The sequence below is a fragment of the Halictus rubicundus genome, chromosome 9, assembly GCF_050948215.1.
Source record: "Halictus rubicundus isolate RS-2024b chromosome 9, iyHalRubi1_principal, whole genome shotgun sequence".
Classification (NCBI taxonomy): domain Eukaryota; kingdom Metazoa; phylum Arthropoda; class Insecta; order Hymenoptera; family Halictidae; genus Halictus; species Halictus rubicundus.
Genome location: NC_135157.1, coordinates 6,831,284 through 6,849,692, shown reverse-complemented (window position 1 = coordinate 6,849,692; position 18,409 = coordinate 6,831,284). Strand labels below are relative to the sequence as shown.

The 18,409-nt window shown below is 40.3% G+C and overlaps 1 protein-coding gene across 1 annotated transcript in view; it reads left to right on the top strand.

The window, feature by feature from the left end:
• The first annotated feature begins 6,684 nt into the window (after positions 1-6,684).
• The window catches only part of LOC143357393 (discoidin domain-containing receptor 2), a 246,603-nt gene continuing 234,878 nt past the window's right edge, over positions 6,685-18,409 (top strand). Inside the window, exon 1 of the mRNA XM_076793854.1 lies at positions 6,685-7,038. The gene's annotated coding sequence lies outside the window, so the exon portion shown is untranslated. The remainder of the gene's footprint in view (positions 7,039-18,409) is intronic.

Below are 18,409 nucleotides of genomic sequence, written 5' to 3'. Positions count from 1 at the left end.
ATACAGAGCTTGGAACTTATTCATAACCTGTTCTATATAGTCTAGTTTAAATAAGTTTTTTTCTTTCAAAATCTACGTGATCAATTGGCGTAAAATTTAATGTCAATGTATGTATTGCTGTAGCACCAACTAGAATGAATTCCAAATGTTGTTATTTTTCTATTCTTTTCAAGCCTCAAAATGTTAATAAAACATAGAGAATCAATAAGCGATTGATTAATTTTTTCTCGACAAAAAAGGATTATGCATGTTATTGAAACATGTATAATTACGTTCTGAAATTTTTACTGTGGAAAGTGTCATAGATTTCTCATAAAAAATTCCGGGAGCTACCCTCAATCCTTGTACAGAATTCTTCATTACAATTTTTATGAAAAATAGATATTTATAAGGAAACTGTACCGATCAAGCTATGGAGATAAATGACAGAACTTTCGTAATTGGTTAAGTAGTGTGACATTTGCATAGTGATGACTCCAAAATCATGTTTTTGGGTTGCGTCAGTTTTGCAGGCAGGTAGTGGTGTGTCTCGAATGCAAGTTGGCGGAGTCGTTGACACCTAGGAAGACCGGAGAAGTGCAGTTGAAGGGACAAACGTAAAAATGGATCGTGACCCAGTGATCCCAGGGCGCGAGACGCCGTTCACGTAAGCTGTCGATTTCACGGTGGCGTACGGTGGCAGGGAAGCTTCTCGGAACGAGTTAGAGGAACTGTCAAAGACGTCGAGTCAAATGGGATTAGAGGTTTATACGTCGTAAGGTCAGTGTTCGCTTAAAGTGCTTCAACGATGCGTTCCATATACGCGCCAACGGTGGCGTCGCGCGTGTCGCGCGTACACAAGCTCTCTCTCTCTCTCTCTCTCTCTCTCTCTCTCTCGCGTCTTACAAGCGACCCTTAGACGTTCGCGACGCGTTCGCTGATTGATTCTCTGAAGTGATTTCGCACTATCGACTCGCATTATCATACGCAAGGCAGTTCGGCGCAATACCTCGAGCGGGTACGGTTGATTCATGGCCAGGCAATATTGTTCTCTATCGCGCCAACGCGACGCACGCCGACGTTTCAGAACCGGCCATGCAATCAGAGACGCGAAAATTGACGTTCCGGACCGGAACGTCGTCGTAAATTCTCATTTCGAAATTGGTAATCGAATTATTAATGTTCCGAGTTGCTGATGGTAATTGCTACTACTGGAATTTTTTTTCTTTTTTAATCAGAACGGGCATTACTGTTTGCGACCGTGCTTCTCTTAACGACCTGCTCTGCGGTCGTGATAGTTCAACTAGAAATAAACGATGCGATACAATTGCTCTTTTAATTTACTGGCAAATTTTACCATTCAATAACCGTCTGGAATACGCCGAAATCGTTTATTTTATTGCAAACATTTCTGGAGCCGTGAAACTATTCGTTACTTATTTAATTGTCAATTTTATAGGTGGAACACCACTCGTCTTGATTGACAAAGGATATTGTATCAATTGGTATTTCATGTTATCACGAAACTTAATTTTTGAGTCTTAAAAAAATAATTCCGTCGTTCGATGTAAGCGTCGTCAACGTATTGAACATAATGTAATCATTTATTAAAGAATTAATAAATATAATCTGTAGACATGATGCGTTGATTTCGTGCATCGGAGTCATTCAAACAATGATACTGTACGTAAAAGCTTATTTGGAACGTTTCTCCGGATATAAACGTTTGCATTCATTGGTGAACTAAAATATTGTATCTTTTATATATCGAATCTTTTCTTGTAACGGGCTCATAGTAATCCTACCCCACTATTTATGTTACGAGATTAGCACGATTCCAGTTGAGTATTAATAAATTCATCGCTGTAATCGGCTTAAACGAACTATAGGTTTTCGAAGTAGAAACAGACTGGCTCATGCGCAGACGTCCGCCATTGACCATTGAGCATCAGACAGTGAAAACGCATTGAACAGAATTACAAAATTGAAATATTCTTCTTTTCCACAGTGACAAATTTTTCCAATCATTTACATAAAAATTATATAAATCTATAGATTAAAGAAAAATGAAATAGAACCTTCGGATAAACAATAAAAAATACTGTTTCTAACGTGTTAAAAATTTATAATCAACTAATATTCGTATTAGCAAACTTTTACGCTGAACAAGAAACCTTTGTTACTGTTTAAATTGCACAAATTCTAATCAAACAAATACTGGTAACAAACATATTAAATTACGTTACAGTGCAAAATCTTTTATTAATCATTACGGAAGAATATCAAAACTGTAAAACGACAGGATAAAATTTTCATTTGTGTACCTAATAAATGGAATCTACAATGCACATTAGACAATTTTTTACTATACCAAAACATATACCGGGTGTTTCGGAAATCATAATGCTCGCGGAAGATTCTACACGCAAAAACAAATCAAAAAGAAGGAATAACATTTTCCCGTCTGACGCCTCGTTTCCGGGAAAACCGAGTTGGCAGGAAGTAGAATCGGTAGTTCATGCGCAGACGCGTCAGCCAATTTCCATCTAATAGCGCGCGCGTTCGCTGAATTTTCAAACTCGATTTTCTCGGAAACGGTGCGTCAAACGAAAAAACGTTATTCCTTCTTTTCGACTCGTTCCCGCGTGTAGCTGTCTTCTTATTGGCCCAAATTTTCCGATTCGCACGCGTTCGATCCGTTTCGCAGGTTTATCGTGCATACGCGAGCGTGCGGGCACACTTTTGTCCCGTGCGCGCGAGACAATCGATTCGCGCTCGGTAAACTGCACGTCAAAGTTTAATATTTCGTCCATTTCACCGTGTCAAAACACCCTTCACGCCGAGCTGAGTCCCAAGGTTACATTTTTGAAAGGAATCCTCTTACACGGTCCGTTCGCTCCTCCACAGAGCGGCTGAATGTTCGCGTCGACGTTTGACATTCGTCGCGCCAGACGAACCGAATCAGACCTCGGGGTCTACCGTGAATCGTAAAACGCGAATCGCGCAGGAAGGAGGCCTGCGTGCGACGTGGTCTCCCGTGCCACGGGGTTACGGTCATGAAAACGTAGCAATATCGGGCCCTGCCTGGGCTGGTGAAACTCGAATTCATTGTGGACGAGAAAAAAAAATCGGGGCAGAACTAGAGAAACACCGGGGAAAAGCACGGGTCGATCGCAAAATTGTATTTCGTAAAAATGCGTTTGTTGAATGTTGCAAAACGAAAAACAGCAGGGCAAAAATTGTATACAGTTACGAGCGCCGTACTCGAATTTCGGAAACCCATTGATGGCGAAATTTGTATGGGCGAAATGAAAACACCGAATTGCTTATAAAAGCTATTTCTCGTCCAGTGATTGGAATATATGTTTTGGACAAATTAATTTTGTATTATCATGTTGCGATGCACATACACGGTTGTCAATTCATGTAAATATTTTCTATCTTTTGTGAACAGATTCGAAAATAAAGATCCATTAATGTGAGGGTTTTTTGTGAATTTACCTTTTTAGGAATTAGTTCGCTGAGCTTGAAATTAAATGGGGCATTGTAGCGAAATTGTATTTGATTTTGTTGGATTTTATGTTTGATGAAATTCTTTTAGTAGGTGAGTTCCCGGTGTACGGGTGCCTATATTAAAACACGGGAAGCAAACATTGTAAATATCCGGAGCTCGTGCAGGTAAATACTTATTACAAAGTACAGAAAGTCAATAAATGTCGAGCGGTCCGTGGAGACCCTGCGCTCGCACTATTCATGCATGACAATTTTACAGCTGCGAACTGTGAATTACTTTAGAACAATATACTGCAATAACAAGACAATAACACGTTCTCGAAAATATGTTTCGTATATTTTAGAAATAAAAATTGTATATACTGTACGTTCCTGAACTGGTAACACAATTTAAAATGCGATAAATCAACATGAAAACAGGTGTGAAAAATGTTGAATGACATTTTCTTCAAATTCATTTCAAATAACAATAGACGTTAAAAATTTGCTCATTTTATATTCTAAATAACAAACTCCTATTGGCGACTATCAATAGTATTTTCTATTTGTTTCTGCAAGTAAAATTATCCCATGTTTGCAAATCTAGTAAAAGTCAGATAATCCACGGAAAATGTGTGACGGTGTGATGAAATTTGTATTTACAGACATAACACAAGAGAATGTAATTGTTACGGACAATCGTGCATAATCTGGGCATCGTTTAAGCTAAAGATTCGTCAGTTACCCTTCGCCATTCAATCCAGGCAACCCCCAAGATCTCATCACGGATGCAAAATCACAGTCCTGCATGCAAAATCATCAAGATCAGATTACTCGCAGGATCGTGTTACGAGGCGACGCGACGGCTCTCGTCAGGTGTGACGAAAACGCACAGGACGAGGAGCCAAAATTCTGGTGAACTTGGAAGATCGTTCTCGGGTGGTCGCGTGTGCCGGTCGGATATACAGGGTGTTCGACGAGACGTTGTAAATATTTTAGAGAGTAGATTCTCTAGTCAAAATAAGGGAGGGAGAAAAAAAAATAATCAAGAGAGATTTTGTTCCTGAAGTAGTAGACTTTTTTACCACAATGTCAGATCACTTATCCTTTTCTACACAGATTTTTGAGTGTTGGGATCAACAATGTCTTGAAACGTTTTAACAATCATTGTTCTCGTTGCAAAGTTTTTTTTTTTGCTTAAAAGAATTATCTAACTGTTGAAAAAGACAGTTGTCTGTTACTTCGTAGGAAATAACTTCTTATGTTAATTTATTTATTTATTATGTTAGACTTTGGTTTGAATTCACGAAATATGAATATGCAAACTTACGAACTTGTGGGAAGGAAGACCATTCGAGTTTCATTATATCCTCGAATACTACTTTATTAATAATCAAATCTAAATCTACGTGTATTAAATTAGTGCTGTTCATATTTTAAACACAATTTTACCGAAAAATTTTCGTTCTCTTTCAAAAGCATCTGGAACTTATTAATTTGGTTCGAAGTTCCTGTTTGTTTCGGATCAAAAACAATTTAATCAAGTGTGAAAATGAATCAAAATTAAGCATTTCTAGTGTTTTCTTTTGTTTCAATTCAGGCAAGGAGTTAGAGTAGCAGAGACGGCTAAAAACATTTCTGCTATAGGTTACAATTGCTTAGAAATTTTTTATTTCAATTAAGCAATTCACTTCAGCTAAATAAAATGGATGCAGTCCCCGATGCACCATTAAGGTGTAGTTCAGCGAATGAAAAAATGTAGGAGATCAATTGCTACATTTTTAACGTCCCCTGAGAACTCTGCAATAAGAAAGCTGCAGAAGAAAAGCTTAACTTATTACAAGTTATTTCTCCTGTAACGTCTTAAAATGTTCTTAAAATTTAGACAGATTCAAACCGTGGGTCACCTCACTCGAATAATCTGGATTGGATGACCTAATGCGTAAGATGCAAGTTCCTTTCGTTAGGTTATTGCAAGGTTAAGTAAATGTGACCATTTGCCTGTTTGTCTGTATGTTTTGCAAACATTATAAATGTTAGTTTTTACAAGTATTGTATCCTGCAAAGAAAATTTAAAAAGTATGTTCTAAAAGTTTATGTAAATTGTATACATCTTGAAAATTTCATAGAATTATTAATAGTAGCATAGACTGTAGTAGCAGTCTAACCATTTTACATTGATTTTAAAACAATATAAAATATTTTATTTTCCATACTTTGGACGAAACGAAATAGTACTTTTTAATCTGAAACCTTGGAATTAAATCGTAAGGCAAGGTAATGATTACCAAACTAATTCTTGAAAGTGTACGAGGAGTTGAATGGAACTGTAAACTTTTATTTAAAAATGCTATTTAATAAACATTTAACTTTTAAATTATTTCTTTCCTGTTTTATGTTAACTTTACACATTAATGCCTCAATTCGATTATTTTATATTCGATTAATAAAAGGTATGGAGAAACATTACATTATTTTTCCATTAAGTATTATTCCAAGGAGTTGAAATAGGATGAATATAGATGAGTCATAAAGTCGTGATTTGTGTACAGTTATTTAGTGTACTCTTACATTCAGAGCAAAACTGAAAAAACCAAAAGGTATCATTTACCTCGCTAATTGCAAGAATAAATGTCAGAGCACTAAATGCTCGTTCCACGCTAACTTGTGTAGCAGGAACACTGTGAAGTGCTAATTCTAGTTAATTAATAAATGGTCTTTTAAATCTTTGATGAGTCCAATATTCTAGTATTTTTTTCTTAAATTTTAATAAAGCCAATGAATTAATAGATGAACTACTAGAAGCACAATACCATCTACATATTTGTTAAAATCAGTTGTAAATGCTGTAACGTATTATCGCAAGTAAGAACCTTCACCTTTTCTAAACAGAATAACTGTTACCATTTTCAATTCCCGAAAATATAAAAGTTCCCTTATATGAACATTTTTGCGATAGAAGTTCCAACGAAAACACGCATTATTTTACAACTGTTTTCGCAGAACAAGAAGGTGAACGGTCAACAAAGTACTGTTATATCAGAACTAATTGAAAATTTGAACAATTTCATTCAACCCTTGCTTGAAACCCGTAGCCCACGCAGCCGAACACCCTGTATGTGCACGGATGCTGGTTTAGTTGGCGGTGTCGCCACGGGTCACGGTGGCGCTGCGCCGCCAGCGCGATCCTCAGTTCGTCACGGGGTCGCGAGGGGTACGCATTGCCTTCGTCGATTGGCCGTACCCACGTTCGCTGTTCGTGACGCGCGAAAACCGTACGAGAGCGCGCACGGTTTTCTGTTTTCTAACTCGGGCGAACGGTCGAAGTCCCGTCGGCGGTGATCGATTCCTTGAATCAGTGTCTCCTTCAATCATTCGCTTATTATTCTCTTTTTTTTCTGTGCGGTGTCATGCGGCCAGGTGGCAACTGCCCAGCGTGATTTATCCCCGGTACCGTTCTCGCCACGGGCCGGGACACAGTGCCCGTGAGAGAGAGAGGGAAGATCAAACGAAGGACACTGCGGTACCTGCGACAAAGAGGCTCCCCCCTCGTGCTGTCAACGAAACGTGAGTGCTTCCTTCCACCTTGCCCTCCCCGGGCTGTTTGACTTTCTTCTGCCTTCTTCTACGACTCCGGTTATCCTTTCGGCGGCCGACGCTGCGTTTTCGGCAGCGTTTCCACACCGGCTGCCGGGAGCGAACGCACGCGTCGAAGCACGTCCCACCGAGGAAACGTACCTCGTCTCGTTGCCCACAGGTTCGACAGACTACGCTTTTGACGCGTGGCTCGGAATTCGTGATCGAGGGACGTGCTTTCCTCGCGCGCACGCCGCCGCCGATAGTCTTGCCGCGATACAGTTCCACTTCCGATCGGACTGACCGGATACCGACTGACTGTGTTTTCTTCGCCTGCTGCTACCTGGTGAACCGTCTTTCTTATTTTCTTGTGGGAACTTTGGTCCATTGGGACACGTGATTGGGAGTTTAGATCGGAACTGGTAGGTACGTTCTCTGTGTGTACAGATTTGCGGAATGTTTCGCGGTGATTTTTAGAGGCTTCGAGATTATGTTTTTGGATTTTTTAGTCACGTCTCGTGAGCAAGTTAATTAGTTGGAGTTTGGAGTTTTTTCCGGTGGTTTTCGATTTGGAATTTGGAATCGATTTGATTTCAGCGTGTGACGATTTTTGGGAAATATTATTTTGCGTTGATTTTTGGACTTTTTAAATGTCTGGCTTATTATATTGAAACACGTGGTGAGGTCTTTCAATTGGAATAAATAGATACAGGTATTAGGTTGCGTCGATTTAGAGGAAATATTATTTTGCGTTGTTTGTTAGATTTTTTTGACGTTTTATTTTATTATATCGAGACATGTGTTCAAATTGGAATCGGTAGATAAAGTTATTTTCATTTTGCGTTCATTTAACCGTTATGTCAATACCTGAGTGTATACCTGTAATGAGAATGAAGATTTCATACGTAAAACGTTTGGTACCATTATTCAAAATGCGTGAAATCTAATAATCAATTTATATGATCTCTTTCAGTTGGTTTTTTAATGTTTTCACTTAATTTGAAGCAGCAAAATTGTAACAGTACAGGCAGTTACGCTAATCATGTTAGACAAAAAGTAAAGATATTTTTCAAGTGATGCAATTTCTCTGACCATTACTACGAAGAGTACCGTCGCAAGCGACTAAATGGTGCACAGACAAAAAAAGTTTAAGGAGAATTACCTGGAAATTAGCTAATAGAACATTAATGAACCGCAAACTAGTTATGTAACTGTTTCATATACTTTTGCAATAATTTACTTCCAATTTAAAAATTCGATCTCTATACATATTATAGTAATCAAATTCAAATCGAATTGGTTTTTTAAATTAATTTTCCATTGCTTTGTAACGCACAAGTTGACAATTTTGAAGATCGTTTTGTCATGTTTAAAAATTTTATACATTCAATCGGAAACTTAATTTATTCACAATGAAATCATTTAATATTATATTACTATTATACTACGGAGGTACTATTGTACTACTAAGATTGTTACTAGAAAATGGGTGCAATTTCAAGCAGTGAAAAGATTACCAGAATTTCAGTATATCAACATTATGTGACTCCTTAATACAACCATTAGAGAGAAAAATAAGTTCCGATTTGGTTCCTGCGTCCTGGAATTAATAAGTAAAATTTATATTTTGCAGAAAGATTCGCAGTCTAATTATTTCTACCAGATTATTTCATGGGAAAAGTGTAAATTTCTAAGCGATTGTGAACTGTGTACGCGTCATTCTCGCGTGCAATTCTACGTATTAAATTATGATCTATATAACTTCGTATTGACAATAATGAAAGGATTGAAAGGGGGTCCGTTTTTTTTAGAGACATCACCAAAAGAAAATAACTAGAAAATTATGTTTTTCCGAATAAAACGTGTGGAATGCAAAGACTTAGTTTACGATCTGCCACGTTGGAACGTGTTATCCGCAGTCGTACTCTGTGACATATTCAATATACAGATCATACGTAGACGGGGTATGGCGCACTGCGTTTGACGCTTGCGTTTCACTGTGTGTATCGGAGTCTTTTTTGCCGGTACTCGCGAGGGTGCTCTTAAAGTTCACAAGAACCTGAACTGCGTTTTACAAATTCTCGTGAGATCTCGACGGACACGAACCGATTCAACGCCGAACGGAACGTCGCGTCCGATAAAATTAAATTGAAAAATAAATCTCGGCTTAAACGAACATTACTCGAAGACGCCGAAAAACCGTCCAGAAAACAGAGACTCAAAGGCTACTTATAGTATCTGGTGGTTCGTGTATTCGTGGGAGACGGGCCAGCTGTGTACATTGTTTGGTTCCAAAGTGAAACCGAGAGTCGTCATTGTCGGGAGATTAGTATTAAACATTTAATCTGTTTGTTGATCGACGTACTGTGTATTTAGAGCAGGTATCGGCTGTCTGGTTAATCGTACGCACACGCTAATTTCAAGATCAATGCTCAATACAACATCATCCGAACAACTCGTGTTTTCCTTTGATTTCGATTTGAAAATGCAATCATCCCTATGTCGACGAGAGATCGCTTCCATTGTTTTGTTTCGATTCCATGAACGGTACAAAGCGTGCAAGTACCTTCGAGAACTGAGTAGACGACCCGAGTGAATAGATTATTTAAATCGATCTGAAAGAGGCAACTCCTTTCGAGCTAATTGCTCCACGCATAGTTGCCGCGGAACATTTTTTCAGACATTTCCTAGAACAGAACAGGAAAAACATGAATGGCACACCGAAACAATTCTCCTCTGACCAGCACAAACGAATCATTTAGCAGAGAAATACGCGAATTTCATAACTATTAGCTACAACTATTCCAATCACGCAAGCTCCATTTCGTGTACACAGTCCGAAATACCGAACAATAACAAATTCCGCAAACCGAGCGTCAAAAATTCGCAGAAACAAAATCAATTCAAGTCGGCAGATTCGTGTACAATGGAACACGGAGTTGTAACTTCTAACAATGGGGATGATCGAGCAACAACGCGATTGATACGGTATAAAAGGAGCCCGGTACACGGTGCCATGCTAAAAACAATCTACATCGTTATTCCGACCGGTTTCCGCGGTAACAAGGTTTACAACAATTTCACGGTGGGAATATTCCGTTAATGATCGTTGTCCGTATGCATCCCGCGTGGCTGAAATCCGTACGCATTACGTGGACGATCGCGTTTCGCACGTATGTACGTGCCTGTCCGGTGATAATCGCTCAGAGACGTAAGCTGTCAGGAGGCCACGTGGAGACTGCACCACTGGTTGCTTTCGCGCGATAAGTGATTCTCCAACAGTACGGTGCACGAAGTTTCTGTAACGTTTCCAATTAAAAATTTCACCAGCGATCTCGTCAAATTTGTCTAAAATCGAACGAACTCGTACAAACTCACGATTACCCTATCGAGCATGTTTAAACATTTGGTACATTCAAATTGCTTTAAAAACTCGAGACTTTGTGATCCTCGAAGGTTAAACGGCTTAGGGGATTTAGGGGACAAAATTTCTGTAAAACAAATAGTGTTAAGTTATTTGGAATACTCCATAAGAGGGATATTGTAGCACACGCGAAGTTTCGATCATGAATGAAAGATCAAAGTGTGAATAGGAACGCAAAGAATTGTTATAAAAATTTCGTTCGCTACATCACGGCGCGTGAATCAGCGGCCGTCATTCTCCGTAAGACGCCCAACGTCAACGACTTCTCAGTAGGCACTCACGATCCATTCACTATGCCGATCATCGCTTCTCGCCCCGCTGCGGCGCGGGAGATTTCAGCCAATATTTCTCAGATAATACGCGTTCCATGGAAATACAGTTTCGCGCGATTTCCCCGTTACCGCGCGCTCGTCCCCGCATCCCCGGCGCCGATAAAGCCGACCGACGCATAAATAATTAATCGCACGCAATCAGCGTGTTTGCGTCCGCTCCGCTCCGCGACCGCGCCGCACGCGAAAATTGCCTCTATCTGTCGCGGATCGCGGCAACACCGACCACGCGTTTTCGAATCGTTCAAGTTTAGACAAGCTCTTTCCCGGCTCGTATGCATGAGAAACGATTCGGAAGTTTCGTTCTCGCGCAACCCGTGCCCCCGGTGTGAGGATTTCGGATGCGTGTAATTTGCCGGAAGTTTGTTTCGCCGTTTAGGCGGAGTTTCGAGGGGATTTGTTACTTTTTCTCGGGCGGGGAGCGAGCGGATGCGGTCAGAAACGCGTTATTGGAAGCGGTATTTTCGGAAAATGTTCCGCGCGGTTTCCTCGGAAGTACGGTCATGCTTAACGCTGAAACTATCCAGCACTAAACGGGATTGATACTAATTGCTTTGCAGTAACAAGACTGGACTTATTCGGATTTTCTCCGATTTTTCTCTTGTAATACAGGGCGTCCCAAAAATGTTGCACTTCCTTCAAATAGGTGGTTCCTGAGGTCATTCAAAAGTCAACTTTTTCCTTTGCGATAATATTCTCCGCGGATTCGTTAAGGCGTTTTTAACGAAAAACACGGATCTCGGCCCCGTGGCAGATCCCGCTGTTGCCGCGCCCTGATTGGTCCGTGGTTTTCGTTAATAACTCTTTAACAAAGCCGCGGAGAACATTTTCTCAAAGTAAAAAGTTTCTTGAAATCACGAATACAACATGTTTGGGACACCCTGTATGTGCTTGAATACAAGGGTATGCTATGCGAATCCACAAAATATATTTTTGAAATTTTCGTTACTATCCCAAATGAAACGCAACTTCTACTATTCTTTTGGAGACATTGAAAATAGTAAAATAGAGATGAGCGGTGTATAAGTCGATATCAACAGCTGCATGCGTATTATATCTCTCCACACAGATAACAGATAGAGGTTGTTCCGTGATAATTTCTCGTCCTCGTTTTGTTCCCTCGTCTTCCTATCCTCGATTTTTTCTTTGCCCAGTCTCGTCTCTAGCTTTCCTGTTATTACGGGCTTCTGTGTGCGTAACAGTAGGCCGAACAGGTGCCTATCTTCTTGCTTCCCAGTCGCCCCACTCGTGCACAACAGCTTTATTGTTGGATTTCTTGCGTCTCTCCGGTGGATCAGCCCACACCCCGAACAGCGCACGACCCGAAACGGGCAGCGAGAGAGAAGGAGAGAGAGAGAGAGACAGAGAGCTGAATGGTACTCGCAACTTGCTTGTTTATTGATTAACCATTAGCGAAATTAATGGTGGTCCCCGAGCGCGATACAATGCCGCTATAAAGCTTATGAAGGTGAATTAGATACGGGACACTTGCGCGAATTGCACTTATTCATGCATCGCGTTGAGTAATCGTCGTCGTCGCAACGGCGAATAGAAGATCGTTAATTTATCCGGTAATTTTCATTGATCGATCCCCGCTCGTTAAGGAACGAAACGGTTTCATAACTAACGGGTTTCGTCTGGAATGCTAACGATACGTGTTGTATTAGGTTGCCGAGATGGTCGTGCTCGCCTAGGAAATGTGATCGAGGAATTGCATTAGTGCGAGCGCGGCGTGTGCGAAATTGAAATGTGCTTGGCAATCTGTAAAAGGAATCGGCACGGGGTAATCGTTAGATCGCGGACGCTGTTCTTATTAATATCTTCCGAGCCTGCCGGTACGCGGAATCAATCGGCAACTCATAGTCTTCGTCACAAATGAAATGGAAAGCGTATTTAAGTGTATTTTTGCAGACGCCTGTCATTTTTCTGACTTGAGTTGCATTTAATTCGCTTGTATTATTCGGTGGAAAATGTATATTTTATTACCGACTTCATTCTTCACCAAATCTCGGATGATACACTACGTTTCATAAGTGAAATGGCACAATTTGATTTTCTTCAAGTTCAACGCACGGAATTTAGCAATTATTTAAATAACCGTGACCGTAACCGTATCTCAGCGACGCTAACGAAAATCAGTTTAAGTTCCAGGAGTATTCATGGTTGAGATTCATAATATCCAGCATAAAAACTGGACACAGGAAGATAGATCTCGTTACACCAGGCGAAATTTTTTCCCTGCCTTTTCCTCTCTCTTCATTTTAAAAAGGCAGCCCCGCAGTTCATTCTACTTTCTACAATCGTCCGGACTATATCAGCGTTACATATCACGATTTTCCATTTCCTTTATTTTCTACGCCAAGATTTCTTCCCAAGTATTTCTCAAATTTAATTAGCTTCTTAATTGTAGCCTGACCGATCTACAAAGTGAAAACTATAACAAAATTTGCCGAACTTAAAGAAGCTATTTACATTATGGTCTTACCTCGAAGAAGGAAATTTCTTTCTAATTGCAACCATCTGTGCGATGGAAATCTGGAAAATTCGCGTAAAGAACCGTGAGATGCCCGCGAGTATCTGCCATTTAAGTATCCGCCGTCTATCTCGAAATATCCTTGATTTCATTAAGCTTTCATTTATAATAATGAGTCCGCAGTCCCGTACATAAATTCAATTAACTGACACTTTCCAGGCGGTCGACAATTAGCGATTAAATCTCCGTGAAACCGATTTCCACCGTAAAACGAAAAATGGATAAGCCGAACCCGAGCGATATCAATCCGGGCCAGCGCAGCGGCGTTCGTCGATGTGTTACGAAATGATTAAACTTCCGTTATTTCATTTCTAAATAAAGGGAACCGGGGTCGCGACGTCCATTTTATAATGGCAAGAATGTCAAACAAGTAGGATGACAGTGCTCCGCGAAGAAGAAAGCAACACTTGACTATTTTATGTGCCGCGCTCTCCTGTTCGCTCGGGACCACGGGAACCCTCTTGCATACGCTAGTTCAGTTTCAAACTTTAATTAAAAAGGTGGAGTCGCAATAAGCTTCCCACCGCCCCCGCGCTCGGCTCTCCCTTCCTCGCCCTTCCTAGTCCTCTCTTTCTCTCTTTCTCTCTCTCTCTCTCTCTCTCTCTCTCTCTCTCTCTCTCTCTCTCCCCTCACTCACTCACTCACTCACTTGTTCTCGTTGTCGCACAGTTCTCCCTCTTCAACGTCACCGAAACCGCCCAGTCGGAGGAGTGGAGCTATTTTAATTTCATTTACGAGAAATAAACAGAACAATCAAATTAACGTAAGCGAGTGAATATGCACGGTCCGGCCGGTACCTTTGATGCATTCTCGAACTGCGTATTTTCGGAACAACTCCCATCACTCTTCGGACCACCACTCTCTCTCTCTCTCTCCCTCTCTCTCTCTCTCTCTCTCTCTCTCTCGATCTCTTTGTTTTTCTATCCGTGCCACCCTCGCAAATGTATTTCCACCGGGTGTATCGTAATGCGCGGAAGGATGGAGCCACAAGTAGGATAGGAATTCGTGTACACCAGTACGAATTGGTATTCACTTTGAACATTTGCGAATTAACGAGACTCAGCCTACAAAATCTCCCGTCGATGCGATCCCGCACTGGACGCTGCCTCTTGCTGTTATTTATTTATTTAACGCCGCGAACCCATTAGGCACAAAGAGAATAAAGAGTGCAGGTAATGCGATTAACGTAAGATTAGCCGCGAGGATCGCAACGATGATTTTCGTATTTGATTAAATACACCCGCTAAATTAAAGGAGCATTCAATGTTCGTCGAAATATTGTTTGCTTTTAAACGTGTCATAACTTGGGCGTAAAAAGCCGTACAACAATTACTCTGGGCTCGTTACAAAACGTGAAACCTCCTCTTTCGAAATCACTAATTAAACATTCGTAATCTTCGTAATTTTAAATTCAAACGACTCTATTGACGTTAAAAAATTTTTTATCATAACTAAAATCACTATGATTTTGAAGATTAGAGTCTCCCTTTTTGAGATATAGCAATTTAAATATGATAAATGACAGTTTTCGAAATGCTCCTTTAATTTGCACAGCAGTACATATTGATTGCGTCACTAATTAAAATAATCAAACTAGTTTTGAGAATTTTCGATTAAAAACTGAAATCACTATTCGGTTGTACTCTTTCCAACAACAATACTAATATTAAATATTAAAGTTTAAGATAAATCAATTTTAAAAATGACCATTGTGGAATATAACCTCTGCAGGAACTACTTTTTTTAAAACAAACTGAACAACTTGAATCGCTTCGTAATTATGTACAATTTTTGGAACTTAAATAGGCATTAATTGAACCAGCCAAAAATGAAGATAATTGTGCGTTGAAAAAAAGAATGACTTCCACCTGAGTGACTATTAAGCGTTATTAAAATTAAACGTACATGCATGTGCGAGTATTCTAGAAAAGATTAAAATTTCCGTGAAAAAATAAATATAATTTACGTGCGATAATTCAGATTTTTACTAATAACGACACGGAAATAGGCAGATTTGACTTTGATCAACGGTCAACGGAATATCAGTTTGAAAAATTGAACGTTTCATTGGCATGGATTGCTCGCATCGAATAAAATAACATTCCGTTCACGCATGGAGACATAAAATTGCGAAACGGTGAAAAGTGTGCTCGAGTTAAAGGTAATTAACGGGAACGAGATTTGATGTGCGATCCGGTGTTCAATTGGCGCATACCGTAGTAATTTCTTTCCTCGAATTAGTGATTCACGCCCGAGAAGATGGATTCGAGACGATATTTCCCGGTAGAAAGATAATCGAGGAGGAAGTTCGCGGACGCGCGGGGAAACAGATACGCGCGATTTTTTGCGAGCTCCGCGTGCGTAGAGCCGAGGCTCTTCCCCTATGACTGCGATGTTCGAGGAACCCGGGAGAGCCTGGATTTATGGTCGCGATAATAGTTAATAAGCTTTCATTAAGGATTCGGGGAAAATCGCTCGCATATCTCGTGAAATATTCGCGAGCGTTCAATTACGTGCGTTCACGATAATAAATTCTCGAGAGCACGGCGGCTACTATACGGTGTCAAATGGAGCCGGCCGCGCCTCTGTTACGATCTAGAAATTAAATGAAAATTAGCATCGCGTTTTCGACGTTAGCTAATTAAAAGCGCAATTATTTAAGAGTTAGACTCCGGCCGACGGCAAAACAACAAACGCGAAACGCCGCGAAATTTCTGCGTTATTTCGCGGAAAACGGTCCGGACCAGGGGCCACTGTTCAACAAGAATGCGGCGCTCACGAATTCGATTCAGCTCGACTTCGCGCACCTTACAATAAGCATTATACACCCCGGAAAACATTTATCGCGAAATTACCACGTCAATTTCCCGCGCGAACGGTTGCGGAACAAAAATTTGCTTCAATCAACTTCGTCAGAATTTAATTCTTCCAGGGATTTCGTATCGCATTTTATGTCCCAAACTAGCTTATTAACGTAGCTTGCGAACCATTTTCCTCAATAAATATATGAATTTAGTCGTTTTCGTTTCACTGTACTTTTTTATATTTAGGTAGATTGCAGTAGTAACTTCAGTTTGTAAACTATACTGGGAGAAACGTCAGACATTTCATATACAATAACTCAATATATAAATAGTTAGGAAATATTTCTTTTCCAAAATAATTTTGTGACGGAAGAAAACCAGGTGTCTCAGATATTCAAGTGGACATTTAAAAAATTGTTAAAAAGTATTAAAGATTATTCAGGAGAATTACGAATACATTTTTATACATTCTGTTCTTCTATAGTTCTTTTTAACTCTCATACGTTCCTCGGGCTGAAGATTAACCCATTTTCTGTTTCTAAAAACGGTAAAGGTTTTATCTTGTTCCTGTAAGACGTATTTCTTTAAAAGAAATCAAAATTGGATGAAGTATTATCTAGAAGAATCCATTGTGCACCTACTTCCGAGGATCGTATGAGCATTAAACATTTATAATAACTATATGTAAATTGAGGATGTTGGCATTAATGGCGAAACTGAATAGGTAGAATTTGGAATCGGCGAAATTTCTATTTTGCAGAAAGATCCGCGCAGTTCGCTCGCATCATTTATAATTTAAAATGCAAGACCTCGGCGCCGCGCAGCTTCGCAAGGAGCAGAATTCACGGATGAATATAGATTAAATCAGGGCGTGTATACCATTTATAAATGGGACTGAGAAATCTCATACATTTGAAATCCGGCGGGAGCGGAGGAGCTCGCAGATTAAACTGAGATGTTTATGCCGCTTATAGATTAAACTGCGAGTCCCGAGGAATCCGGAATCCTATAAAACTAGAGGGGCAGTTGTAATTGGATAGTCCTCTTACGAGAAGAGAATTGCTTCTTTTATTAGCGGTGCGCTTCCAGAGAAAGGGCAGTGCCGCTCGTGTCAGAGCAATTATAAGGTCGTCCGAAGTAACGAACGATGACGTCCAGGTCATCGTGAAAAGACGTAGCCGTCGCTCGCAATTTGCTGCCATGCTTGCGCGAGTATTCACGCCAGGAATGTGGACGGGACTTAAAATCGTAATATCCGTCGAAAGCAGAAAGAACTCCTTCAACAAACAAATTATTACACGACCGTTACGTGCCAAAATCGTGTTCTTTCACAATTTTTACATTCAGTTAGCGAGAACTGTGAACGTTGATTCATGTAGAACTTCATTTTACTTGTTACCTTATGTATTTAGATTTTTTAAAGCTTTTGTTATAGTATCGTATGAAATCCACAGTCTAATAACAATGAATCAAAGCACACGGGGGCGAATATAAGACAATCCCATATTTTATGCATTGTTTACCGAAAGCCTATTATAGTAAAGTCTCGAGCTAAGACCAATCCTCGGGTCCGTGCTGTGACATAGATCGTGTAGGGCTACTATTTTCTTGTGACCGCAGTCACTGACCGTGATCCTCAGTCTACTGACAATTTTTAACTATTGTTATCTAGTAAATAACTATTAATTATTATCTATAGATTATTATCTAGAAAACTATTATCAAATCTTCCGGTAAGAGATGTGTTGAGGAGACATTTAATTCCTTGAACCATTTAGAAACGCATTCATCGCATCCGGTTGACCCAGGGAAATAATTTCGAGCATCGTTTTCGGACAAATACTGTCGTGTACGGTGTTTCCAACGTGTTGTGCCGAAAATCTTAATTTCGCCTGGACGAAATATTTATCGAGTGTACACCGGGCGAGCAGAGGCGAAGTAATTGCGTGCACGACATCGTCACATTGAAACGGGCCGGGCGACCATAATGAATAATCGGCCTGTTCGCCGAGTGATCACGCGCGTGAGATTACGCTCGCATTTTCTGCACGGTACTGTCAGCATCGCGTGCGATTAACACGTCGATTTCAACCGCTCGGAGACTCGACTTTCTCTCTTTCTCTTTCTTTCTCTTTTTCCCCTCTGTCTTTCTTTCTCTCGACCTCGTCTGTTCCCTCTCCCATTCTCGTAAACATTTTTATAGGGATTTCGCGATAAACGAGGCTGTATCGGCCTCGGGGATCGCGACCCGTTGTTATTACCCCCGAGTAGT